Here is a 27066-nt window from a genome sequence, read left to right as displayed (position 1 = left end):
AAATGTTAAGTACTGAGCGGGCTAGCCATGCTTCGGTTCATGGTGATGTCTCCGTCAGCTACGCTTCAGTTGATACAACGTGGTATCGTTCATCATGGTCCTTGAAATGAGCCTGCTGCCTGCACTGTGTGATCCTACTCATGCCACCTACTCCCTCCCTCTGCTGCTAACCATTTGTCTGTTCTGTTATATTTTGCAGAACTTGAGGCTAACCCCGACAAGGCTGAAGCCGATGCAGAAGATGATTCAGATGCAGACGAGCCTGAAGAGAAGATCTTCCAATCCCACCTTCTAGACCAAGAGCATGGGGGTGAGGGGGATGTGATGGATGAAGCCCACACTGTTGTACTCACTCTTGATGTGGTGCAGGTGCCCCCATTGCGGTACCAGGCCCTTTCCTGAGTGGTACGAGTGTTGGTGAGACCTTCCATGGTTTCTCAGTCTGAGGCTGGGGATTTCAGTGGGCTGCAGCGAGGCACACCCAGGGCCCCACCGTCCGAGGCTGTGGGTCCCAGTGGGATGCGAGTCACAGCCAGGGTGAGGAGAGGAAGGAGAGCTAAACAGCGCTCTCCTGAGGTGCAGGATCTAACAGATGTGGTTCAGATGATGGCAATGAGTGCGGAGAGCATTGACCTTACAAGATCACTCCTGGACACCATCAGTGGGGTGGGTGATGAGGTATCGTGACTGTTGGGAGAAGTAACAACACTCTCACGAGAAATGGGAACACTGTCCGGGAACTGGAGGGAGGGAATGTCGCAGGCAGCTGATGCGCTCTCAGTAAACATGAGGGAGTGAATGTTGCAAATAGTTGACACACTGTCAATGAACATGAGGGAGGGAATATTGGAAGTAGCTGAGACACTGTCAGAACATACGAGGGAGGGAATGTCGGAGTTAGTTGCTGCAATAAAGGAACACGCCCAGACCCTGCGCCCATTGACAGAATCAACTGCCACTCCCATCTCCAGACCAACCTCTGAAGAGGCCCAAGCCGGACCTTACACATTACCGCCTGTCCCCTGCTCCCCCATCAAGAAGTGCGCATTACCAGAGATGTTTGAAAGAATAAGCTTGGTACCAACCCGAGAAACGCTGCGCCACCACCTGCGGGCAGGGATGGAGTCACCAAGACCAAGTGCAGCGGGCGGTCTTAGAATAAGGTGGAGGAGAGATGGGTGCAGCCTTTCTTTGCTGCTGTTATTATTGTTGGTACTGTTCTCAAATTAAAAGTTTTTTGTAAGTTATGTAAATTTACAAGTTTAAAAGTTTGTAAGTGATCTTAACTGAAAACTTGAAAGTTTGAGACAAGAATATTTTTATTACAGTTAAGTACAAACAAGTGCTTGTTAAACTTTTGAATAAAATATATTTTAAATTATAACAATCATTTCCATTATTTGTTCCATTGACACAACACAACATTACGGAACAGGTCCAAACAGTAAACATGATCCATTTGCCGCTGAGCCTTCAGGCAGCCTGCCCTCCTCCACCGTCGTGTTCCGGGTTCAAGTAATTGCATGGCTTCCTCGTCCTCCTCCTCCTAGTCATCTGCATATTCCTCCTCATGTACGACATGTTGTATTCCCTGTCAGCTTCCGTCCGGGTTACGTGTACGGGTGTCATGAGCTGCTGCTGCTGAAACATGGCAGATATAACGCTCTCGCGTAGGATCAACACATCATGGGTGCTCCCAGGGTATCTTGCATCAACTGACATGATGCGATGCACATCATCACACACGAGCTGCATATTAACGGAGTGGAAGCCTTTTCTGTTCCTGTACATCACAGAATCCTCCAAAGGTGCTCGCAAGGTGATGTGGGTACAATCAAGGCAGCCCTGTACCTTTAGGAAGCCAGCAATCCTTAAGAAGCCCACAGCCCTTTCACACATTGCCTGGGCAGTCATGGGGAACTTTATGTAGTCATTTCTCCGGGCATGTAGTGCAGCAGTCACCTGTCGAATGCAGATATGTGTTGCATGTTGCGAAATGGCGCACACATCCCCAGTTGTGGCCTGGAATGATCCCAATGCATAGAATGAAAGTGCAGTTGTAATCTTCACTTCAACTGACAAAGCAGTCCTCCTGACACTTCTAGGTTGCAGGTCTGCTTTTACTAACTCACAGATCTCGGTTACAACTTCTTTGCAGAAATGCAGCCTTCTCACACAGCCTGCATCACTCAGGTGCAGGTATGAACGCCTGTCTCGATATACCCGACATAGGTAAGGCCTCCTGCCCATCATCCTACGTGCTCTGAGGTTCCTCATGCGATGACATTGAATCAATCGTCTCCTCCGCAGCACCATCATGTAGAAGGTTAGCACGAGGTATGGTATTGTCAGTGTTATGTATGCAACCCTATGTAACCAGCATTCTACTGCCACCAGAGGGCGTATCTGTTGGAGTCCCAAGGGATCCCAGCATCCCTTGGGAGCACTGTATATAAGCAGTGCTGTACCTGTACTCTGGAATTAGGAGAGACTAAGGTCACACTTACTCACGTCTACAGTACTCAATCACATTAGTTCATTCTGGACATAACAATCAGTATTGCCCCATGATTAAATTGTACCTTGCAAGAAGCTCAAAATAGCAGGACAAGCTTCTTTGTTGTCTCTCTCCCCATGGTCAATGCCCTACTATGGACCACACCCAGGTCTGTGCATTTGCAATAGGCTTGCTTAGAACGGGAAGGTAGGCATTCAAATGAAGATATCTGGGGCAACGAAGTCTAATGCAATTCTTTAATTTTAGATTTTTTTTCAAAGTATCATCCCACCACCGACCAAATACCTCCTCACCGGGCCCCCCCCACCCCCCACCCCCCGAACTTCATTTGATGCTGCTGCATAGTATAAGGGTTTTCATCCCTTCAGTTCGGCTTCCGCACAATCTACCCCCTCCCGGGCTTCTTTTGAAGCCGAGCCCTGAGTCAGTGTCCGGGCGAGGTTGCAATTCTGCCGGCCAATGCTCCGATCCTCGAGCCCGGTTTGGAGACGTTCGGTGGTGGCGTGTCACTTTGAAAAAATCCAAAATTAAAGAATTGCATTAATCTTCCATTTTCTGTGTTTTAAGTTTGAAAAAATTAAGCTTGATGATGCATATTTAGTGTGTTCTTGACTCCCTCCAAAATTTCGCCTAAAAACAATAGTGTCTTTTTAATGTGCGCTGGTTTTTCTTAAGTGCCCAGAAGGATTTTTGGGAGTGGTCACATACGCCGTCCTAGGAAAAATGTAAGTTGGCCAAACTTGCATAAATGTGAAAAACTGGCGCAGACATCAGGTTATGCCTCCATCACGCAAAAAACAACCGAAAAAAATCGTAATTAACTGAGTTACGTTGGCGCACAATCTTTGGGGAAACTTGCTACATTTTAATTGAGTCCAAAAAAAAGCGGCGCGCGTCAAAAAACCGACAGATCACTGGGGAAAATTGAACCCCTTGTACTGAGCCCTGGCGGAACCCCACTGGAAACAGCCTTCCAGTCACAAAAACACCCATCGACCATTAGCCTTTGCTTCTTGCCTCTGAGCCAATTTTATAGTTGCGGAACATGTTAAGAGTGGCACAAAAATTGTCCCCTTCCCATTTTCAACTTATGTGCCCTGTATTACAGGTAAAATACACATCTCCATGTGCTGGAATAGTGAGCCATATACATAATTGTCTCAACAATATTCCAGCAGCAGCTCAAAAGTCTGCTCACAATTCTCATTCAGGCAATGGTGGCAGGAACAAGACAACAAACAGAAAGGCATTATTTATTATGTTATCTGTGCCTAATGAGCTGATGATCTACGTGGTTAAAAATGCCAATTAGGTTCAAAATAAATGGACGCCCGCCTGAATTGCAGGGATGTTGTTTTATGTATTATAGTGATTTTAAATTGGGACATTAGACAAATGGACTATTTAGCTGGGAAGTTGACCAAAAGGTTCTGTGTTGCTGAATGTTTTTGGAAAGTCTGGTGCAAAATTAAAATAGTACTGGCTATCTGAAATGAACCAAGCATGGGAAAAAATCATCGTAATATTTGAACCAACATTAAAACTTATGGCATGTGAAAGGCTTCAAAACTGACCCCATTAACATGGCCGTGACTGCACACAGCAAGAGCAAGATTACCTACCACTTTTCATCTTGAAAGCACGACACACTAATGAAAATAAAAACCCAGTAACGAAACAAATTGCTTGCATAAAATGGCAGCTGCCATCATTTGGAAAAACACACACACTTTCCACAAGGACAAGCAGCTCAGCACAGTTCAGTCCTGGAATCTCTCCAGCTCTTAATGGCTTCAAGGGCGCAGACAGTGCAGTTCAGAATGCAGCACAACAAAATCAGTTCCATAAACTCAATCCTCAATAAACACACTGCATGCTGAGTGACAGATTCTGTCCAAGTAAATACTGTCACTTTCTTCATTATGCTTAATCTGACATGATGGGGAAAAAAAAGGGAACAGTTCACTCCCTCTTTTACATCCTCGACCCTCAACTGTTGAATTTCAGTGAGAAAGTGAAACCAATGTCCCAATGCAAAGTATTCTTCTGCTGGTATTGTCAGGAGCAGATGTTTTACCAGATGCAGACAACAGCCGAATGTTTTACTCTATTGGCCTCAATTATTAATTGCTTAGTGCTAAACCATTTTTTAAATTAGTCTTGGATTTAAAAAAAAAAATTTCATTTCTGTAACTCGTGCAAAGTTTCGAGCTGAAATTCTCAAAACTTCTCTCGTTTTAAATTTCAGTCCTGTACTGAATATATCCTGCTCTATTCCAGCCTAAAGAAGACAAAACTCTTTGGGCCTAGAGTTTCTGCTCGGTTGCGCTGGAATTTGCCCAAAATCAGCCAAACCAGCATAAAAGATCAAAGAACTTCAAGCGCAAATTAAGTCCAGTGCAAATCAAGTTTACGTGATATTTTACGCTAGTTTAAAAAATATTGTGCAGGACTCCGGTCCCGCTCAAGACTGGCCACGCCTTCGATCGAATTAATCATTATGGCGAGTTTCTGCTAATTATGCCCGTTCGTGGGCCTTCAAAGAAGCTCTTCAAATTAAGCGCAAGGGCACTAAATGTTTTTTAAATTACCAAGAAACTGACTGCTGTACACCAATGTAACTAGTAAATGGTCCTGTATAGTTTTTTTTTAAGTCATTTTCAGTTACTTAAAATCAGGTTACTCACAGGTGGAGAACTGGACACTGATTAAAAATGCTTATTATTTGTGATAAACCCATTTTCAGCTGTATGAATAAAACTGCACCAGGTTACCATAGAATCATAGAAGTTTATGGCACAGAAGAAAGCCATTTCAGCCCATTGTATCTGTACCAGCTGAAAAAGAGCTATCCAGCCTAATCCCACTTTCCACTTCTTGGTCCGTAGCCTTGTGGGTTACGGCACGTCAAGTGCATATTCAAGTACAGGTTGAACCTCTCTTATCCAGCACCCTTGGGACTTGGCATGTGCCAGATAAGGGATTTTGCTGGACAAGAGGTGGTCACGTCAAATTGAATAGTACAGGTACTGAGCAGGGGGATATCTGGATTGGCTGGCTTGGGGCTGGGAGTGCGGCAGAGAGATCGTAGGGGGGGGGAGGTGGAGGGTGGATCGCAGGGTCCGGCCAGCGATTCAGGGAGTCAGCAGCGAGAAAGGACTTCAATTTGTTCATGTCGGAGCGGCCGGGAATGGTGCCGGATAAGGGAATCCCGGATAAGGGAGGTTCAACCTGTACTTTTTAAAATGTGATAAGGGTTTCTGCCTTTACCACCCTTTCAGGCAGTAAGTTCCAAAGCCCCACCGCACTCTGGATAAAAAAATGTCTCCTCAACTCGCTCGAATCCATCTACTAATTACTTTAAATCTATGGCCCCAGGTTATTGACCTCGTAACTTATTTTAAATTATTAAATTATTTACTTCCACTCAAATACATCAAGGAATGTTTTTTTAATGCATATTTTTTTTTTAAATTTGTGTTTTAAAATGGTACCTGATTGCGTTGGTTCATGGAAGATTTTATTGTCGCTGAATCAAAATCTAGGAATTCATACCCAACACCATTGTGGGAGCACCATCAGCACAACAACAACAACAACTTGCATTTATATAGCACCTTTAACATAGTAAAACATCCCAAGGCGCTTCACTGAAGTATCATAAAACATGTAGAAAAAAATTAGGGCAGATGACCAAAAGCTTGGTCAAAGAGGTAGGTTTTAAGGTGCAACTTGAAGGAGGAAAAAGAAGCGGTGTGGTTTAGGGAGGGAATTCCAGAGCTTAGGGCCGAGGCAGCTGAAGGCACAGCCACCAATGGTTGAGCGATTATAATCAGGGATGCTCAAGAGGCCAGAATTAGAGGAGCACAGATATCTCCGGGGCGGGGGGGCGGGTAGGTCTGCAAGGAGATTACAGAGCTAGGGAGGGGCAAGGCCATGGAGAGATTTGAAAACAAGGATGAGAATTTTAAAATCGAGGTGTTGTTTAACAGAGAGCACAGGGGTAATGAGTGAAAAGGACTTGATGCGAATTAGGACACGGGCAGCTGAGATTTGGATGAACTCATGTTTGCGTAGGGTGGAATGTGGGAGGCCAGCCAGGAGTGCTGTAGTAATACCCGCCCTCCTGTATGGCTCAGAGACATGGACCATATACAGTAAACACCTCAAGTCGCTGGAGCAATACCACCACCGATGTCTCCGCAAGATCCTACAAATCCCCTGGGAGGACAGACGCACCAACATCAGCAACCTCGGCCAGGACAACATCCCCAGCATTGAAGCACTGACAACACTTGATCAGCTCCGCTGGGCAGGCCACACTGCTCGCACGCCAGACATGAGACTCCCAAAGCAAGCGCTCTACTCAAAACTCCTTCACGGCTAACGAGCCAAAGGAGGGCAGAGGAAATGTTACAAGGGCACCCTCAAAGGCTCCTTGATAAAGTGCAACATCCCCACTGACACCTGGGAGTCCTTGGCCAAAGACCGCCCTAAGTGGAGGAAGTGCATCCGAGAGGGCGCTGAGCACCTCGAGTCTCATCGCCGAGAACATGCAGAAATCAAGCGCAGGCAGCGGAAAGAGCGTGCGGCAAACCTGTCCCACCCACCCTTTCCCTCAACGACTATCTGTCCCACCTGTGATAGGGACTGTGGATCTCGTATTGGACTGTTCAGCCACCTAAGAACTCATTTTAAGAGTGGAAGCAAGACTTCCTCAATTCTGAGGGACTGCCTATGATAGAAACACAGAAAATAGGTGCAGGAGTAGGCCATATTGCCCTTCGAGCTTGCACCACCATTCAATATGATCATGGCTGAACCTGCAACTTCAGTACCCCATTCCTGCTTTCTCTCCATAACCTTTGATCCCTTTATCTGTAAGGGCCACATTAACTCTCTTTTGAATATATCTAACGAACTGGCCTCAACAACTTTCTGTGGTAGAAAATTCCACAGGTTCACAATTCTCTGCGTGGTGAAGTTTCTCCTCATTTCGGTCCTAAATGGCTTACCCCTTATCCTTAGACTGTGTCCACTTGGTTCTGGACTTCCCCAACATCGGAAACATTCTTCCTGCATCTAACCTGTCCAATCCTGTCAGAATTTTATGTTTCTATGAGATCCCCTCTCATTCTTCTAAATTCCAGTGAATATAAGCCTAGTCGATCCAGTCTTTCTTTATATGTCAGTCCTGCCATTACGGGAATCAGTCTGGTGAACCTCAATAGCAAGAACGTCCTTCCTCAGATTAGGAGACCAAAACTGTACACAATATTCAAGGTGTGGCCTCATCAAGGTACCATACAACTGCTATAAGACCACCCTGCTTCTATACTCAAATCCTTTCGCTATGAAGGTCAACATGCCATTTGCCTTCTTCACTGCCTGCTGTACCTGCATGCTAACTTTCAATGACTGATGTACTATGACACCCAGGTCTTGTTGCACCTCCCCGTTTCCTAATCTGTCACCATTCAGATAATATTCTGCCTTTCTGTTTTTGCCACCAAAGTGGATAACCTTACATTTATCTACATTATACTGCATCTGCCATGCATTTGCCCACTCACCTAACCTGTCCAAGTCACCCTGCAACCTCTTAGCATCCTCCTCACAGCTCACACTGCCATCCAGCTTAGTGTCATCTCCAAACTTGTAGATATTACATTCAATTCCTTCGTCCAAATCATTAATGTATATTGTAAATAGCTGGGGTCCCAGCACTGAACCTTATGGTAGCCGACTAGTCACTGTCTGCCATTCTGAAAAAGACCCGTTTATTCCTATTCATTGATTCCTGTCTGCCAACCAGTTCTCCATCCACGTCAATACATTACCCCCAATACCATGTGCTTTAATTTCGCACATTAATCTCTTGTGTGGGACCTTGTCAAAAGCCTTTTGAAAGTCCAAATACACCACATCCACTGGTTCGCCCTTGTCCACTCTACTAGTTACATCCTCAAAAAAATTCTAGAAGATTTTTCAAGCCTGATTTCCCTTTCATAAATCCATGCTGACTTGGACCGATCCTGTCACTGCTTTCCAAATGTATTGCTATTACATCTTTAATAATTGATTCCAACATTTTTCCCACTACTGATGTCAGGCTAACCAGTCTATAATTCCCTCTTTCCTCTCCCCCTCCTTTTTTAAAAAGTGGGGTTACATTAGCTACCCTCCAATCCACAGGAACTGATCCACAGTCTATAGAATGTTGGAAAATGACCACCAATGCATCCACTATTTCTCGGGCCACTCAAGTAGTCTGGGATGCAGGCTATCAAGCCCTGGGGATTTATCGGCCTTCAATCCCATCAATTTCCCTAACACAATTTCCTGATTAATAAAGATTTCCTTCAGTTCCTCCTTCTTGCTAGACCCTTGGTCCCCTCGTATTTCCAGAAGGTTATTTGCGTCTTCCTTAGTGAAGACAGAACCGAAGTAGTTGTTCAACTGATCTGCCATTTCTTTGTTCCCCATTATAAATTAATCTGATTCTGACTGTAAGGGACCGACATTTGTCTTCACTAATCTTTTTCTCTTCACATATCTATTGAAGCTTTTGCAGTCAGTTTTTATGTTCCCTGCAAGCTTCCTCTCGTACTCTATTTTCCCCCTCCTAATTAAACCCTTTGTCCTCCCCTGCTGAATTCTAAATTTCTCCCCGTCCTCAGATTTGCTGCTTTTTCTGGCCAATTTATATGCCTCTTCCTTGGATTTAACACTATCCTTAATTTCCCTGGTTAGCCACGGTTGAGCCATCTTCCCCGTTTTATCTTTACGCCAGACAGGGATGTACAATTGTTGGTGCTTATCCATGTGATCTTTACATGTCTGCCATTGCCTATCCACCGTCAATCCTTTAAGTCTCATTCGCCAGTCTATCCTAGCCAATTCACATCTCATACCATCGAAGTTACCTTTCCTTAAGTTCAGGACCCTAGTCTCTGAATTAACTGTCACTCTCTATCTTAATAGAGAATTCTACCATGTTATGGTCACTCTTCCCCAAGGGGCCTCGCACAAGATTGGTAATTACACATTACACATCACCCAGTCTAGGTTGGCCAGCCCTCTCGTTGGTTCCTCGACATATTACTCCAGGAAATCCTCCTCCACCATATTGCTACCAGTTTGGTTAGCCCAATCTATATGTAGATTAAAGTCACCCATGATAACTGCTGTACCTTTATTGCACGCATCTCTAATTTCCTGTTTGATGCCATCCCTAACCTCACTACTACTGTTTAGTGGTCTGTACACAACTCCCATTAGCGTTTTCTGCCCTTTGGTGTTCTGCAGCTCTACCCATATAGATTTCACATCATCCAAGCTAATATCCTTCCTTACTATTGCGTTAATCTCCTCGAACCAGCAACACTAATCCACCTCCTTTTCCTTTCTGTCTATCCTTCCTGAATATTGAATAACCCTGGATCTCGAGTTCCCAGCCTTGGTCACCCTGGCGCCATGTCTCCGTAATCCCAATTACATCATATCCGTTAACAGCTTTCTGTGCAGTTAATTCATCCACCTTATTACGAATGCTTCTCGCATTGAGACACAGAGCCTTCAGGCTTGTTTTTTTAAACATTCTTTGTCCTTTTAGAATGATGTTGTACTGTGGCCCTTTTTGATTTCTCTGCCCTCCACTTTTCCTCATCTCCTTTCTACTTTTTGCTCCTGCCCCCATTTTACTTCCCTCTGTCTCCTTGCATAGATTCTCATACCCCTGCCATATTAGTTTAAACCCTCCCCAACAGCATTAGCAAATACTTCCCCGAGGACATCGGTTCCGGTCCTGCCCAGGGGTAGACTGTCCGGTTTGTACTGGTTCCACCTCGTCCAGAACCGGTTCCAATGTCCCAGGAATTTGAATCCCTCCCTCTTGCACCATTCCTCAAGCCACGTATTCATTTTAACTATCCTGCTATTTCTACTCTGATTATCACGTGGCACTGCTAGTAATCCTGAGATTACTACCTTTGAGGTCCTACTTTTTAATTTAACTCCTAGCTTCCTAAATTCAGCTTGTGGGACCTCATCCCGTTTTTTACCTACATCGTTGGTACCGATATGCACTACGCCAACTGGCTGTTCACCCTCCCCCTCCAGAATGCCCTGCAGCCGCTCTGATACATCCTTGACCCTTGCACCAGGGAGGCAACATACCATCCTGGAGTCTCGATTGCGGCCGCAGAAACGCCCATCTATTCTCCTTACAGTGGAATCCCCTACCACTATAGCTCTCCCACTCCTTTTCTTGGATGGCTGTGCTGCACAGGAGGGCATGATGCCATGAACTTGGCTGCTGCTGCCTTCCCCTGATGAACCATCTCCCCCATCAGTATCCAAAGTGGTATATCTGTTTTGGAGGGATATGACCGCAGGGGACCCCTGCACTACCTTCCTACTCCTGCTCTGCCTGATGGTCACCCATTCCCTGTCTGCCTTTGTAACCTTTACCTGCGGTGTGACCAACTCACTAAACGTGCTATTCACGACATCCTCAGCATTGCGGATGCTCCTGAGTGAACCCATGCGTAGCTCCAGTGCCACAATGATGACAATAGTCAAGTCTAGAGGTAACCAAAGGCATGGATGAGGGCTTCAGCAGCAGATGAACTGAGGTAGCAGAGTACAAGGACTGCAGCTGTTCAATTAAAAGACGCACCATTACTTTTCTCAGGTCAACTAAGGATGGGCAATAAAAACACAGCTTTGCCTGCGTTGCCCAAAACCCAAAAACAAACACAAAAAGCACACAGATCTGTTAGAAATCTTGCAGCTAGAGCATATTTTCTGCCCACAAATCTTACTACCTGTTATGCATTTTATGTCAACAATTAACACTGGCATGACTATGTCAACATTTATAATGGAAAAACCCCTATAGCGACATGTCAACATCATTCTATTGTGGTCGTTACTGAACCAATCAAATCACAACATGCTTTTTCAAAAAAAAATTTCTAGCTATTTTTTCAAAAACTGAACTTTCTGATGTCTAAAACTAGGATTAAAAAAAAATGATAAATCAAAATAATGCGATTAAATTTACCCCCTGAATTGACGTTTGCATTTTAATGCCTAGCTTCAAGTTTCTAGTTGAAGACCTCAGCCTTTCCCAAAAGACTGGGCTTGGACTTAATATTTTTGCCCATACTTAACATTTTTGCATCCCACCCGTTTTGGGGGTTAAAAATCCCTCAATATCTTTTCTCATTCTTATTTGCATTCTTTAAAAAAGTCAATGGAGATGAATTTTGAAAGTAAAGACTACTTATTATTTATGTTTTGTTGATAGAAAATGTAAAAATTCTAATGATGCACACACTGATCCCTCTGCTCTTGCACCCCTCTCAAAATAATACCATTTAGATGATACTGCCTCTCCATGTTATTTCTCCCAAACTGCATCACCTCACACTTGTCCGCATTAAATTGCATCTGCCGTATGTCTGTCCATTTCACCAGTCTGTCCCTGTTTTCCTGAAATCTGCTACTATCCTGCTCAGTATTTACTACATTTCCAAGGTTTACATTGTAAGACATTGTGAATTGTAAAAGTAGATGGTTTTGTAAAAGGTCATGGGTTTGCTAAGCTTGGCAACCAGGATAAGTTGATGATACAGAAGGATTCCAGTCATGTGAGATAAGGAGTTGCACAGAGAGCTCATTTACATGGGCATAATGCAGGAATTGACCTTCATTAGAGGTTGCGCATGGAGCCTTGTGATAAACAAACTGTCCAAGAGAAAGTAAGCAGAGGTCCAAACAAGAGATAAGCAAAGGAATGATCACATGGGATGGGGCAGGGTTTTCATCTGAAAGTTGAGCCAAAGAACTCAACATACCATTGGGCACCTTGGTTTAGGAAGAGCTCTTACAGGTTAGATAGTCCTGTCCATATTTGAACCCAGGCCCACCCTTAAAAAGAGAGAGATGTCTAAAGAGCCTTAAGCACACAATGGTGTTCGTGCACACCAGCCGTCTGTCCAATCGGACCAATACCGGTTGCTTGTCATGGTCGTATGTCTACTATCTATGTCCATCATAATTGCCTGTTGTATTTGATTATATTTCAATTACCGCTCCTTAATAAACGACCTATGACTCCCAAGACCCTTTGGGTAATCTGTGTGTGACCTGTGATCCAAAATCTTACTGCATCATCCACAAATATCAAAATTGTACTTTCTAAACCCAAGTCTAGGTCATTTTTGTCTGAACGCCGGCCACTGGGGGACTCCACTACACCTCCTCCAGCCTCTACACCCCTCCCAATCTGTAACCTCATCCAGCCCCTACACCCCTCCCTATCCTGTAACCCCCTCCCATCCTGAACCCCTCCCTATCTCTGTAACCTCCTCCAGCCCTACACCCCTCAGGTTTATCTCTCCCCTTTTTAAAAAAAAGGATGTAACATTTGCAACCCTCTAGTCCTCTGGCACTACTCCCATATCCAAGGAGAATTTAAATAGTGATCAGAGCCTCTGCTATCTCCACCCTCGCTTCACTCAGCAACCTTGGATGTATCCCATCTGAACTAGGTGACTTATTAACTTTGAGTGATGCCAACCTATTTAGAAACCCCTTTCTAACTGTTTTTACCTATCCAATATATCTACTACCTTCTCCTCCACTGCTACATAAACTTCATCCTCTTCTTTTGAAGACAGATGCAAAGTATCATTCTGTACTTCAGCCATGCTCTCTGCCTGCACAAGAAGATTGCCTTTTTTTCTCGCTAATAGGCCCCAACATTCCTTCAACTAATCTTTTACACGTTTATAAATTATTTTTGGGTTTCCTTTTATGTTACCAGCTAATCTTTTTCATACTCTTTCTTTGTCCTTCTTGTATCCTTTTTCAATTTCCCCCTTACTGTATTCCACCTGGTTTTCAATTGTATTCTGTACCTGACATTTGTCATAATCTTCCTTCTTTTGTTTTATTTTTACCTCCATTTCCTTTGCCATCCAGGGAGCTCCAGGTTTGGATGCCCCTTCTTATGGGAAAATGCTTAGTTTGTACCTGAACTCTCTCAGCTTTGCTGGTCTACCATTGCTCACTTAATGCTTTCCGCAGCAATCTTTGTTTCCAGTCCACCTGTGGTAAATCTGTTCTCAAATCACTGAAATTGGCTCTATTCCCTGTTGGGTATTTTGAGCTTTGATTTTAATTTGTCCTGTTCCATAACTATTTGAAACCTAATTATATTATGATCACTATTACCCAGATGTTCTCCCATTGAAACACGTCACTTGCCCTACTTCATTCCATCGAGAACTAGATCCAGCACTGCTTTCTTCCTCGTTGGGCTAGAAACATACTGATTAAAAAAGATCTCCTGTATACATTTTAGGAATTCTTCATCCACCTTGCTCTTTACTCTGTTCCCCCTCCCTAGCCTATATTAGGGTAACTGAAGTTCCTTATTATATAGATGGAGTCTTTGAACTCTCGAGTATATCGCTCTGTAGAACTGCAATATTATCCTGATCAATACTGCGACTCCCCTCCCGTCTTTGGAAAATTGCTATTTAAGAAAGGTGAGAACCAGGAAATTATAGACTAGTTAGCCTAACATCTGTTGTTGAGAAATTACTAGTGTCTATAATTAAAGATAGGGTGACTGAACACCTTGAAGTTTTCAGTTGATCAGAGAGAGCCAGCATGGATTTGTGAAGGGTAGGTCATGCCTAACAAACCTGATTGAATTTTTTGAAGAGGTGATTAAATTAGTGGACAGGGGAATGTTCATGGATGTTATTTAAATCAACTCCCAGAAGGCATTTGATAAGGCAGCTAAAATTTAAGCTCATGGAATTTAAAGCAATTTATTGACCTAGTTAGGAAATTGGCTGAACGACAGGAGACAGAGAGTATGGATAATGAGCAGTTACTCTAATTGGCAGGATTAATGACTCGTGGTGCCCCAGAGACATCTGTGTTGGAGGTTCAACTATTCAACATATTTATTAACAACTTAGATGATGGGATAGAGAGCCACATATCCAAAATTGCTGATGAAACAAAGATAGGTGGCATTGTAAGCAGTGTAGATTGAAGCATAAAATCACAAAGAACATAACATAATAGGAGCAGGAGTAGGCCATTTGGCCCTTCGAGCCTGTTCTGCCATTCAACAAGATCATGGCCTCAACTCAACTTTCCTGCCCGCTCCCCATAATCCTTATCGTTCAAAAATCTGTATCTCCACCTTAAATATATCAATGACCCAGCCTCCACAGCTCTCTGAGGTAGAGAATTCCAAAGATTCACAACCCTCAGAAGAAATTCCTCCTCATCTCCGTTTTAAATGGGCAACCCCTTATTCTGAAACTATAGCCCCTAGTTCTAGATTCCCCCACGAGGGAAAACAACTTCTCGGCAAAGAGATATTAATAGATTAAGTGAATGAGCAAAATGGTGGCAAATGGATATCAATATAGGCAAATAGAAACATAGAAAATAGGTGCAGGAGTAGGCCATTCGGCCCTTCGAGCCTGCACCACCATTCAATATCATGGGTGATCATTCACCTCAGTACCCCTTTCCTGCTTTCTCGCCATACTCCTTGATCCCTTTAGCCGTAAGGGTCATATCTAACTCCCTCTTGAATATATCTAACGAACTGGCATCAACAACTCTCTGCGGTAGAGAATTCCACAGGTTCACAACTCTCTGTCTCCTCATCTCGGTCCTAAATGGCTTACCCTTTATCCTTTGACTGTGACCCCTGGTTCTGGACTTCCCCAACATCGGGAACATTCTTCCTGCATCTGAAGTTATTACTTTGGACCTAAAAAGGATAGGTCAGAGTACTTTCTAAATGGTGAAAAACTAGAAACAGTGGAGGTTCAAAGAGACTCAGGAGTCCAAGTACATAATCATAAAAATGTCATGGACAGAAACAGAAAAATAATCAAAAAAGGTAATGGAATGCTGGACTTTATATCTAGAGGATTAGAATACAAGGGGGCAGAAGTTATGCTAGCTATGCAAAGCCCTAATTAGACTACAGCTGGAGTACTGTGTTCAGTTCTAGGCCCACACCTTAGGAAGGATGCATTAGCCTTTTAGAGAGTGCAATGTAGACTTACTAGAATGATCCCTGGACTCTCAGGGTTATATTACAAGGGGAGATCACACAAACTGGGGTTGTATTTCCAGGGGTGCTCTGATTAAAGTTTTCAAGATATTAAAGGGAACTGATAGAATCATAGAAAATAGGTGCAGGAGTAGGCCATTCGGCCCTTCGAGCCTGCGCTACCATTCAATAAGATCATGGCTGATCATTCACCTCAGTACCCCTTTCCTGCTTTCTCTCCATACCCCTTGATCCCTTTAGCCGTAAGGGCCATATCTAACTCCCTCTTGAATATATCCAATGAACTGGCATCAACAACTCTCTGCGGTAGGGAATTCCACAGGTTAACAACTCTCTGAGTGAAGAAGTTTCTCCTCATCTCAGTCCTAAATGGCCTACCCCTTATCCTAAGACTATGTACCCTGGTTCTGGACTTCCCCATCGGGAACATTCTTCCCGCATCTAACCTGTCCAGTCCCGTCAGAATCTTATACGTTTCTATGAGATCCCCTCTCATCCTTCTAAACTCCAGTGAATAAAGGCCCAGTTGATCCAGTCTCTCCTCATAGGACAGCCCAGCCATCCTTGGAATCAGTCTGGTGAACATTCGCTGCACTCCCTCAATAGCAAGAACATCCTTCCTCAGATTAGGAGACCAAAACTGTACACAATATTCCAGATGAGGCCTCACTAAGGTCCTGTACAAATGCAGTAAGACCTCCCTGCTCCTATACTCAAATCCCCTAGCTATGAAGGCCAACATACCATTTGCCTTCTTCACCGCCTGCTGTACCTGCATGCCAACCTTCAATGACTGATGAACCATGACACACAGGTCTCATTGCACCTCCCCTTTTCCTAATCTGCCGCCATTCAGATAATATTCTGCCTTTGTGTTTTTGCCCCCAAAATGGATAACCTCACTTTTATCCACATTATACTGCATCTGCCATGCATTTGCCCACTCACCTAACCTAACCTGTCCAAGTCACCATTGGGTAGATAGAGAGAAACTATTTCCGCTGGTTGGGGAGTTGAGGACCAGGGAACATAGCATAAAAATTAGAGCCAGATCTTTCAGAAATGAATTTAGGAAACACTTCTACATGCAAAGGGTGGCAGATGTTTGAAATTATCTTATGCAAACAGCAGCTGATGTTAGGTCAATTGTCAATTTTAAATTTGAGATTGATAAATCTTTGTTAACCCAAGGTATTGAGGGATATGGAGCAAAGGCAAATATATGTAGTTAGTTCACAAATTAGCCATAATTTTACTGAATGTGGAAAAGGCTCAAGGCGCTAAATGTCCTACTCCTGTTCCTATGCTCCACCCCACCACCCCATAGACCAAGAGAGAGTCCCTAGGTTACACCAAGATTCTGCCCAGTGTGCATTTATAAGGCCTCAATGGGACTCATTTCCTTAGTGCTTGCATCCATGTTCCATTAAGGGTCTTGGGAAGGCCATAGGAGGTTCTCACGCAAAGTTAATTGATTCCGGAGCAATCAGTTAGCTTTAGTTATAGCAAATTTGGCTCCTTAGGAGCTAAAGATTAAAAAGCTGGAAATGTTCTCAGCTTGGGAAGGAACTTGGAGTACCTCTAGTAAGTCAGAGACTGCTGATGTGTGCTTACCATGTCAATGACCCTATCCTTGGTATTTGACTGGTTGAGAATCTATTGCCCATCTGAATTTTAGCTACAAAAAAATTACGTTTGCAGAGATCCTTAGAAAATTATAAATGAATGCTGCCAGACCCTGGGTGTTCCTATGCTCAGCCAGTTCAGGCCCATAGCCTCCTCTTTCCCTCATTGCTGATGGACACCAGGAATTGACCAGTAAGCTAAACTACCTTTTCCCCCGACCCCACTCCCCTACATAGAAATTGCTAGATGAAAAAAATCCATGGACCATCTAGTTCACCTTCTACCATCCTAATAGTCGTTTTATAAATTTCCCTGGCCTTGAAGATCATAAAAGCTACATCCTGACTTGGTGCATTTAGATCACTGAAGAAACAACCCCTTTTTCACCAATCAGGAGTCTTTGGGAGTGAAATTGGGAGCCTTTGCACCTCCCATTAGCACCCCCAGAGGGCGCAAATGCCTTTGCGACAAGGCGCGGCGCTGACATCGACTCCAACCATATTCAGCAGGAGCTTTGCGGTGGTGCTATGGTGTTGCACCCGGTCGTCTTCACCTGGAAATCGTGATGTCATTGCCGTGCGCATCGCTCTGGATCCGAAATGGACTTCCGGCCATTGCAGCGGCACCGGCAAAAAACAGCGGCAGCTGCAGGAGGCGTACATCGAGCGACCGGTCGCTTCGGGGGCAATGCTGAAAGGCGAGGTGGCTGAGGGAAGTTAAAAAAAAAGTACCTTTTATCTTCCAGTTTTTTTTCTCCGAGTTCCTGGCTGCGATCGATCAGCCCGGTACTGTGCTCGAGTGCCGGGCTGATCGTGCAGGATCACGGCTGCCGTGGTGGTCCAGGTAGGTATTTTTATTTTGCGGAGCCTGCTGCGATGGCCCTTCCCTTTAAGGGAGAGAAAGAGGCTTTGAATGCAACAACGCTGCACGGCCCGGTGTGCAGTGTTGCTGAAGTCACCACCCTGCCTGCTTCCAATACGATCCAAGAAGGAAGTGGAGTGCTAAATCAAGCACACCACTTCCTTCTTGGAGCGCAAACGGCAATTTAAAAAAAAAGTTTGAAATTGTTAGCACCTGCCGCTAACTTTTCAAACTTTTAAAAATTAGTGCCACAAATGTGGATTGAGAATTTCTCCCCCTTTATATTTTTCTGTGCCTGGCAAATTTAAAAAGTTGAAGCTTTCGCACTGTTCAATTAGCAATGTTCCTCCCAATAGCAATGGCAAGGATAAAAAAAAAAATCTGAAGCTGATTTAAAAAAAATCTCTACCTACTCCCGCTCTCAGTCAAAGCCTCAGGGGGAAGAGCAACTAGAAGTCAAGAGGTGTGTAGGGGTACAGCTCCAGTGCAGTTAATAAGATAGATTATGCACTCCCATTAGTGTAGATTGGGTACAAAACAGACATTTTTAGGGCTAAATTATGGTTGATGTGGGCTTTAAATTCCTTTTCAGATGCCATGAATTTCACCAGAATGCTGGAGAAGTGGTTACAGAGACCAAACAAGACCAATAGGAAGCCAGCTACACGGATCAATTTTGGTTAGACTGTACTGTACACAGTTCTCCATAATTCAAAAAGGATATCGAGGCAGTGGAGATGATGCAACAGGATTTACAAGTATTATACCAGAACTGAGGGGTTATACTGCAAGACTGAATAGGCTGGACCTTTTTTCTCTTGAAAAAGGTGGAGAGATGACCCAACAGAGGTTTTTAAAATTATGATAGGGTAGATTTGGAGGGGAATCCAAAAATAGAAGTCAGAAATATAAGATAGTCACTTATAAATCCAATAAGAAATTCAGGAATTTTTTTTTTAAAACTCAGAGAATGTTTAGAACGTGGAACATGATACCACATGGAGTAGTTGAGGCGAATATCATAGATGCATTTAACGGGAAGCTAAATAAGTACATATGAGAGAAAGGACCAGAAGGATATGCTGATGAGGGTTAAATGAAACAGGGTGGCAGGTAGCATAAACCAGTTAGGCCAAATGGCCTGTTTCTGCGCTGTAAATGCTATGTAACATGAAACCCAGGAATTCAGAAGTAGACCATTGAGGAACTGAATGCTTTGCAGTATATTATGAAGTGCTGGCAAATGTGTTTTTTTTTAAAAAAGAGAGAAAAATAGTTTGTCCATTTGTCACCTCATAATTTAATCTCAACATTTTTGAGAACGTTTTTGCGTGTCTTTTGAGCTGTAAAAACACAAATTCTGCATGCTCTTAGTTTCCCAGTTAGGTTAGTTTTAAAAGGATAATATAAAGAAAGATAACTTGCTTACTCAAACCTGATTATGATTTTGGTAAGCATTTCCTTTATACATTAGACAACCACATTTTGCAAAGCTAGCACCAGGCTCTTTGTGTACAAAACTTAATAGACACTGTCACCTATTTCGTATTCATTCATTTACTCAAGAGACGGTTACAGATCATTAGTTCAATCTTGTCAAAAATCTAATAATGTAATGTGACAGAAAAACCATGAAGCTTATAAACTTCTCTTGACTTTATTATTCACAGTTCATTAAATATCGAATTCTTCAGCAGAGAAGAATCACAATAGTCTCCCACCACTCGAAGGATTCTCACTATGTAAATTGTATACTTATACTGGGTTTATTGGAATGTTTGTGCCAGTGGCAACCGAAGAATAAACTTGTGGAATGTATTAAGGCTGCTGAGAAGACTCTCTGTGGTTGCCACCAGCATAAACACCCCATTAGATTCTGGCATAAAGATTTGAGAGAGAAATCAATACAAAAATTGCTGACTTACTTTCTTCCCTATTGGGAAGAGCCTTGTAATGAAACAAGAACAGCAATACCTGTGGTGAGATGATACCACACATGATGGGCTGGATTCTGCTCTCGGCGATTAACAAATGGCCGTTCATTACACCCGCACTTGCCCACAGATTTTCTTTGCAATGTTGTACTGGAACTTACTGTAATTAGAGAGCGATTTTGGCGTGATGCCCTCTAAGGGATCTGGGACCAGTGTGAACTGTGCAAGCAACTGTGTAACTCCTTAATCAATCAGATTGAAGAATCGTTAATGAGTAGCACAGGGTCTGAATGAGCAAGTGTCAAATCAGGTACAGAAAGCAAATTAAAGAGAGGGAATGAAAAATGGGATTGAGAGAGAGAGAGAGAGAGAGAGAGAGAGAGAGAGAAATAAGAGACAGAAAGAAAATTTAAAAATATTAACACATTTTAAATCAGCAACAATTAAAATCTGAAAGAATGAGACTTCACACTTGTAAAAGTTAATTTTCAGTGCCAGAGAGATTGTTTGGTTGTAATTAAGACTTGGCGCACCATACAAAATGTACTTGCGTTGGAATGGACAAGCCGTAACTTTTTCTGATGAGTTTAGTGGGTATATATCATGCAAGTACCACAACTTCACGCCCTTCCATGTATTTCAATGCAGAATCTCTCGGCAAGATACCATTATAGTGCAACTTCTGGGGTATCAGGACAACTTAGACAGCAACTTCCTGATTTCCATGTTTAACTGCGAATGTGCAGTCTCCAGAAGTTGCTGTCTGAATTACTCTTCAATAATGATGAGCGCCGTTAGCCTCATCGTTATTTCTAAAGCAAAATCTGGTACGATAAGAATGAGAATGTACAGTCAGGTTTCTTTAACAGGGTAACGATTGCATCACAAGCAGAACAGATGTGGTGAGGACTTTTGAGATATGGATTTCAACTTCATTTTGCTCGAAGCAATAATAAAAACACAGGTTTAGTAGACAGAGGAGGATTTCCTGGAGTGCATAAGGGATGGTTTTCTAGACCAATATGTCGAAGAACCAACTAGGGGGAGGCCATCTTAGACTGGGTAGTGTGTAATGAGAGAGGATTAATTAGCAATCTCGTTGTGCGAGGCCCCTTGGGGAAGAGTGACCATAATATGGTGGAATTCTGCATTAGGATGGAGAATGAAACAGTTAATTCAGAGACCATGGTTCAGAACTTAAAGAAGGGTAACTTTGAAGGTATGAGGCGTGAATTGGCTGGGATAGATTGGCGAATGATACTTGAGGGGTTGACTGTGGATGGGCAATGGCAGACATTTAGAGACCGCATGGATGAACTACAACAATTGTACATTCCTGTCTGGCGTAAAAATAAAAAAGGGAAGCTGGCTCAACCGTGGCTATCAAGGGAAATCAGGGATAGTATTAAAGTCAAGGAAGTGGCATACAAATTGGCCAGAAATAGCAGCAAACCCGGGACTGGGAGAAATTTAGAACTCAGCAGAGGAGGACAAAGGGTTTGTTTAGGGCAGGGAAAATGGAGTACGAGAAGAAGCTTGCAGGGAACATTAAGACGGAATGCAAAAGATTCTATAGATATGTAAAGAGAAAAAGGTTAGTAAAGACAAACGTAGGTCCCCTGCAGTCAGAATCAGGGGAAGTCATAACGGGGAACAAAGAAATGGCAGACCAATTGAACAAGTACTTTGGTTCGGTATTCACTAAGGAGGACACAAACAACCTTCCGGACATAAAAGGGGTCAGAGGGTCTAGTAAGGAGGAGGAACTGAGAGAAATCCTTATTAGTCGGGAAATTGTGTTGGGGAAATTGATGGGATTGAAGGCCGATAAATCCCCAGGGCCTGATGGACAGCATCCCAGTGTACTTAAGGAGGTGGCCTTGGAAATAGTGGATGCATTGACAGTCATTTTCCAACATTCCATTGACTCTGGATCAGTTCCTATCGAGTGGAGGGTAGCCAATGTAACCCCACTTTTTAAAAAAGGAGGGAGAGAGAAAACAGGGAATTATCGACCGGTCAGCCTGACCTCAGTAGTGGGTAAAATGATGGACTCAATTATTAAGGATGTCATAGCAGCGCATTTGGAAAGAGGTCCAAGTCAGCATGGATTTGTGAAAGGGAAATCATGCTTGACAAATCTTCTGGAATTTTTTGAGGATGTTTCCAGTAGAGTGGACAAGAGAGAACCAGTTGATGTGGTATATTTGGACTTTCAGAAGGCTTTCGACAAGGTCCCACACAAGAGATTAATGTGCAAAGTTAAAGCACATGGGATTGGGGGTAGTGTGCTGACATGGATTGAGAAATGGTTGTCAGACAGGAAGCAAAGAGTAGGAGTAAATGGGTACTTTTCAGAATGGCAGGCAGTGACTAGTGGGGTACCGCAGGGTTCTGTGCTGGGGCCTCAGCTGTTTACACTGTACATTAATGATTTAGACGAGGGGATTAAATGTAGTATCTCCAAATTTGCGGATGACACTAAGTTGGGTGAGCTGCGAGGAGGATGCTATGAGGCTGCAGAGTGACTTGGATAGGTTAGGTGAGTGGGCAAATGCATGGCAGATGAAGTATAATGTGGATAAATGTGAGATTATCCACTTTGGTGGTAAAAACAGAGAGACAGACTATTATCTGAATGGAGACAGATTAGGAAAAGGAGAGGTGCAACGAGACCTGGGTGTCATGGTACATCAGTCACTGAAGGTTGGCATGCAGGTACAGCAGGCGGTTAAGAAAGCAAATGGCATTTTGGCCTTCATAGCGAGGGGATTTGTGTACAGGGGCAGGGAGGTGTTGCTACAGTTGTACAGGGCCTTGGTGAGGCCACACCTGGAGTATTGTGTACAGTTTTGGTCTCCTAACTTAAGGACATTCTTGCTATTGAGGGAGTGCAGCGAAGGTTCACCAGACTGATTCCCGGGATGGTGGGACTGACCTATCAAGAAAGACTGGATCAACTGGGCTTGTATTCACTGGAGTTCAGAAGAATGAGAGGGGACCTCATAGAAACGTTTAAAATTCTGACGGGTTTAGACAGGTTGGATGCAGGAAGAATGTTCCCAATGTTGGGGAAGTCCAGAACCAGGGGTCACAGTCTAAGGATAAGGGGTAATCCATTTAGGACCGAGATGAGGAGAAACTTCTTCACCCAGAGAGTGGTGAACCTGTGGAATTCTCTACCACAGAAAGTAGTTGAGGCCAATTCACTAAATATATTCAAAAGGGAGTTAGATGAAGTCCTTACTACTAGGGGGATGAAGGGATATGGCGAGAAAGCAGGAATGGGGTACTGAAGTTGCATGTTCAGCCATGAACTCATTGAATGGCGGTGCAGGCTAGAAGGGCCGAATGGCCTACTCCTGCACCTATTTTCTATGTTTCTACATCTGTAAATACAATCGTCACTTTTTCAGTCGATGTCTGCAAACAAAGTAAGCATTCTCCGAGGCACAACTCCTTTAATATTCTACTCAAACTGTCCCAACAAAATCTGTTGAAATCTGAAGAAATTTCATCCCTCAAATATGTCCCTTTTTTCCTCCCATTTGAGATCAATATAAATAATTATCTGTAAATTACCACCTACCGTGCAGATCCAGGGACATCATTGCTTATCGTTTAGAGCTCCAATCATTTGTGCAACTGCTGACATACCAATGAACAGAACCTGCTCAATTTATCGCATTGAACTGTGAATCACAGCAACAATTGAACATTTTATCCCTTTACTGCAGATTAAAACATTGAGACCAACCAGTGAGTCATACGTAAGTAGAGACACACTCATTACATGTAAACCTACCGTCGTACTCCAGGTACTCTTTCACTTTGAACATATACTGTGATGCAATTAATGAATGAACACTAAAGCTGAGTCACAGGATATGACAGTGGGAAAAGATTTAATCTAAAAAAAAGTGCCCTACAACTCTGATCTAAAAAGTAATTTTAAGAATCCATATCCTTTATAGCTTAATTTCCAAAAGCGGTCTCACTTAGACGCTACGCAGATAATTAGAATGTGGAATGGAAGCCACACTTGCACAGCAGAAGGCACTCTTCAACAAATACAAAAATAAAATACTGCGGATGCTGGAATCGGGAATAAAAACAGAAAATGCTGGAAATCTCAGTGGGTCAGGCAGCATCTGTGGAGAGAAAGCAGAGTTAACATTTCGGGTCGATGACCCTTTGTCAGAAGGTACTCTTCTGTACTTTATACAATCAGAGCTTCACATTTACATCCAAACCATGCTACATCTGATCTTGATAACAGAAAGCAATCCATTATCCAAAACTGGCATTCATTACCCTCATGAACACGGTCATGGAATGATACAGCACAGGAGGAGGCCATTCAGCTCATCCTGCCTGTGCTGACTCTTTAAAAGAGCTATCCATTTAGTCCCATACCCCTGCAATTTTTTCCTTTTCAACTATATATCCAATTCCCTTTTACTTTTGAATCTGCTTCTATCACCCACATAATCCAGATTATAACTTACTGCGTACAGAAATTTATCATCTCCCCTCCATTTCTTTTGCCAATTATTTTACATTTGTGTCCTCTGGTTATTAGCCCTCCTGTCAGTATTTAACACCGCCTCCAGTGCTCCAGCACAGCCTTCGGATGCCTGAGGAAAGGAGTGTTTGAAGATAAGACCCTCAAATCTGCCACCAAGTTCAAGGTCTACAGGGCTGTAGTGATACCTGCCCTCCTCTATGGCTCAGAGACGTGGACCATATACAGTAGACACCTCAAATCGCTGGAGAAATACCAACGATAGCTCCGCAAGATCCTGCAAATCCCCTGGGAGGACAGAAGCACCAACGTTAGCGTCCTCGATCAGGTCAACATCCCCAGCATCGAAGCACTGACCATACTCGACCAGCTCTGCTGGGCGGGCCACATTGTTCGCATGCGTGACACAAGACTCCCAAAGCAAGCGCTTTACTCGGAACTCCTACACAGCAAGCAAGCCCAAGGTGGGCAAAGGAAACATTTCAAGGACACCCTCAAAGCATCCTTGATAAAATGCAACATCCCCACCGACTCCTGGAAGTTCCTGGCCAAAGACCGCCCTAAGTGGAAGAAGTGCATCCAGGAGGGCACTGAGCACCGAGTCTCGCCGCTGAGAGCATGCCGAAACCAAGCGCAGGCAGCGGAAAGAGTGTGTGGCAAACCAGTCCCACCCACCCTTTCCTTCAACGACTGCCTGTCCCACCTGTGACAGAGACCGTAATTCCCATATTGGACTGTTCAGTCACCTAAGAACTCACATTTAGAGTGAAAGCAAGTCTTCCTCGATTTTGAGGGACTGCCTATGATGAGGACGAGTTACAAACCAACTTTTACCATAACTAACTACAGTGTGTTAATGCATACGAAGAATTCATGTACAGTCTTGCTCTTTCTGTCCATCAAACTGAAATGCAACACACAAAATACAGTAATGAAGAAATCTGTTACTGGTTTTCAGGTTCAGTAAAAAAAAAAGCTTCATCTTCTGCACGTAAATTCAAACTTTAAAGTCAGTAATTGGAATAGTACACATCACGGAACTTACAGCTGCTGCTGCCATTTGAATGCACATACATTTCTATTGCCTGTTGTACTACTGTGCTGATTACTGATTTATCACAATTTAAAGATGAAAAGTTAGATAATTAATGTCTCTCAAAGGCAGCCAGTGCAGGCATAATGCCCAATGGAATGAGTTTTTGGATCCTGTCCAACTCCTGCACTGAACTGCTCACATTACAATAAACCAAATGAAAATAATTATCCGTCTGTATTTACAACTGTAAGTAGAATGACATACAAAATACTGAATGCCAACTATAATATGCAATCCAAATGAGCTGAGGTATACTTACAGAAATATTACTATACAAGGCACTGAGCGCATTTTTTGAGACAAGTCTTTTCCATAATTATAGTCATGGATTTCAGGAGCATACCTCACCGAGCTCGGTCAGTATATCTATTTTCTCATTTTTCCTCTCTGGATGCTGGTATGGATACTCGAAAGAGAGAGATTAAGCTGCCGGTTTTGTCATCAGAGATGAATTTTCTGTCAGCCAGCAGGTGCGGAATTGCAAAGTGAAAGGATCGATGGCCCAAGTTTCTAAAAAGAAATGGCGCTCACTTACCTGGACGGCCATTTTTATATGGCCCCTCCAGTGCTGAAAATAAAACACCAAAGTCTCCTTCCACCATGCGCACCTTCTGGCGCTGGCGCTACCTGAGCTGAACTCCCAGGGCGTGGCTTCAAGCGTGCGCTGGAACCGCACAGCACGTGTGCTCCAGAAAAAAAAAACGGGCAAGTCATTGCACACGTGCAAAGAAAAAATTTTTTTTTTGCGTTGGTGAAACGCACGCAAAAAAACCTGCACATGCGCTGTACAATGTATAAAAACAGCACATGGGGTCTGTGCGGATCACCATTGGAAATCCACTTAGGAGGGCGCAGAGAAGGCGAGAGGGGCAGAGACGGAGCCGGAGAAGAGGAAGCAGTAAGGGCGAAGAGATTTCTCATGGAAGAAATTGAGCCCCTGGTAGACTTAATTACGAGTAGGTGGAAAGTTATTGAAAACAAGGAGAGTTTCGGTAAAAAGAAACTTAAACCTTCTGTACTCACGAAAGTTTGGGACCAGGTTGCAGTCGAATTTAATGGAATGTCCCTTAACCAGAGAACCGGTGCGCAGCTGAAAAAGTGGCAGGACCTCGGACAAGTTGAGACTGTAAGCAATAAGTTATATTTACATTTATGTGGGTTTTTAAGCATATGTATATTAATGCACTATAGTATCATTTGTAAATGTGATCCGTGTGTGCACGCGGACGCGCAAGAAAGGACCCGCTCTTTAAAAGTTCCATTTTAATCTTTGCAGAAGGTGGTGTCACAGATCAACCGAGAACAGTCACAAACTAGAGAGGTCCGTCAAGAAGGCTGCAACTTACAGCCGTGGAGCAGAGGATAGCGTCCATGATTAAATGT

At 43.5% G+C, this 27066-nt stretch overlaps 1 protein-coding gene across 1 annotated transcript in view; it reads right to left on the bottom strand.

The window, feature by feature from the left end:
* The window catches only part of LOC139262927 (glucocorticoid receptor-like), a 192937-nt gene that overhangs the window by 52999 nt on the left and 112872 nt on the right, over positions 1 to 27066 (bottom strand). The gene's annotated exons all lie outside the window — the stretch shown is intronic.

Source organism: Pristiophorus japonicus, chromosome 4 (genome assembly GCF_044704955.1).
Source record: "Pristiophorus japonicus isolate sPriJap1 chromosome 4, sPriJap1.hap1, whole genome shotgun sequence".
Lineage (NCBI taxonomy): Eukaryota > Metazoa > Chordata > Chondrichthyes > Pristiophoridae > Pristiophorus > Pristiophorus japonicus.
The sequence above is the reverse complement of the archived record's forward strand: the minus strand, read 5'-3'. Positions and strand labels throughout refer to the sequence as shown.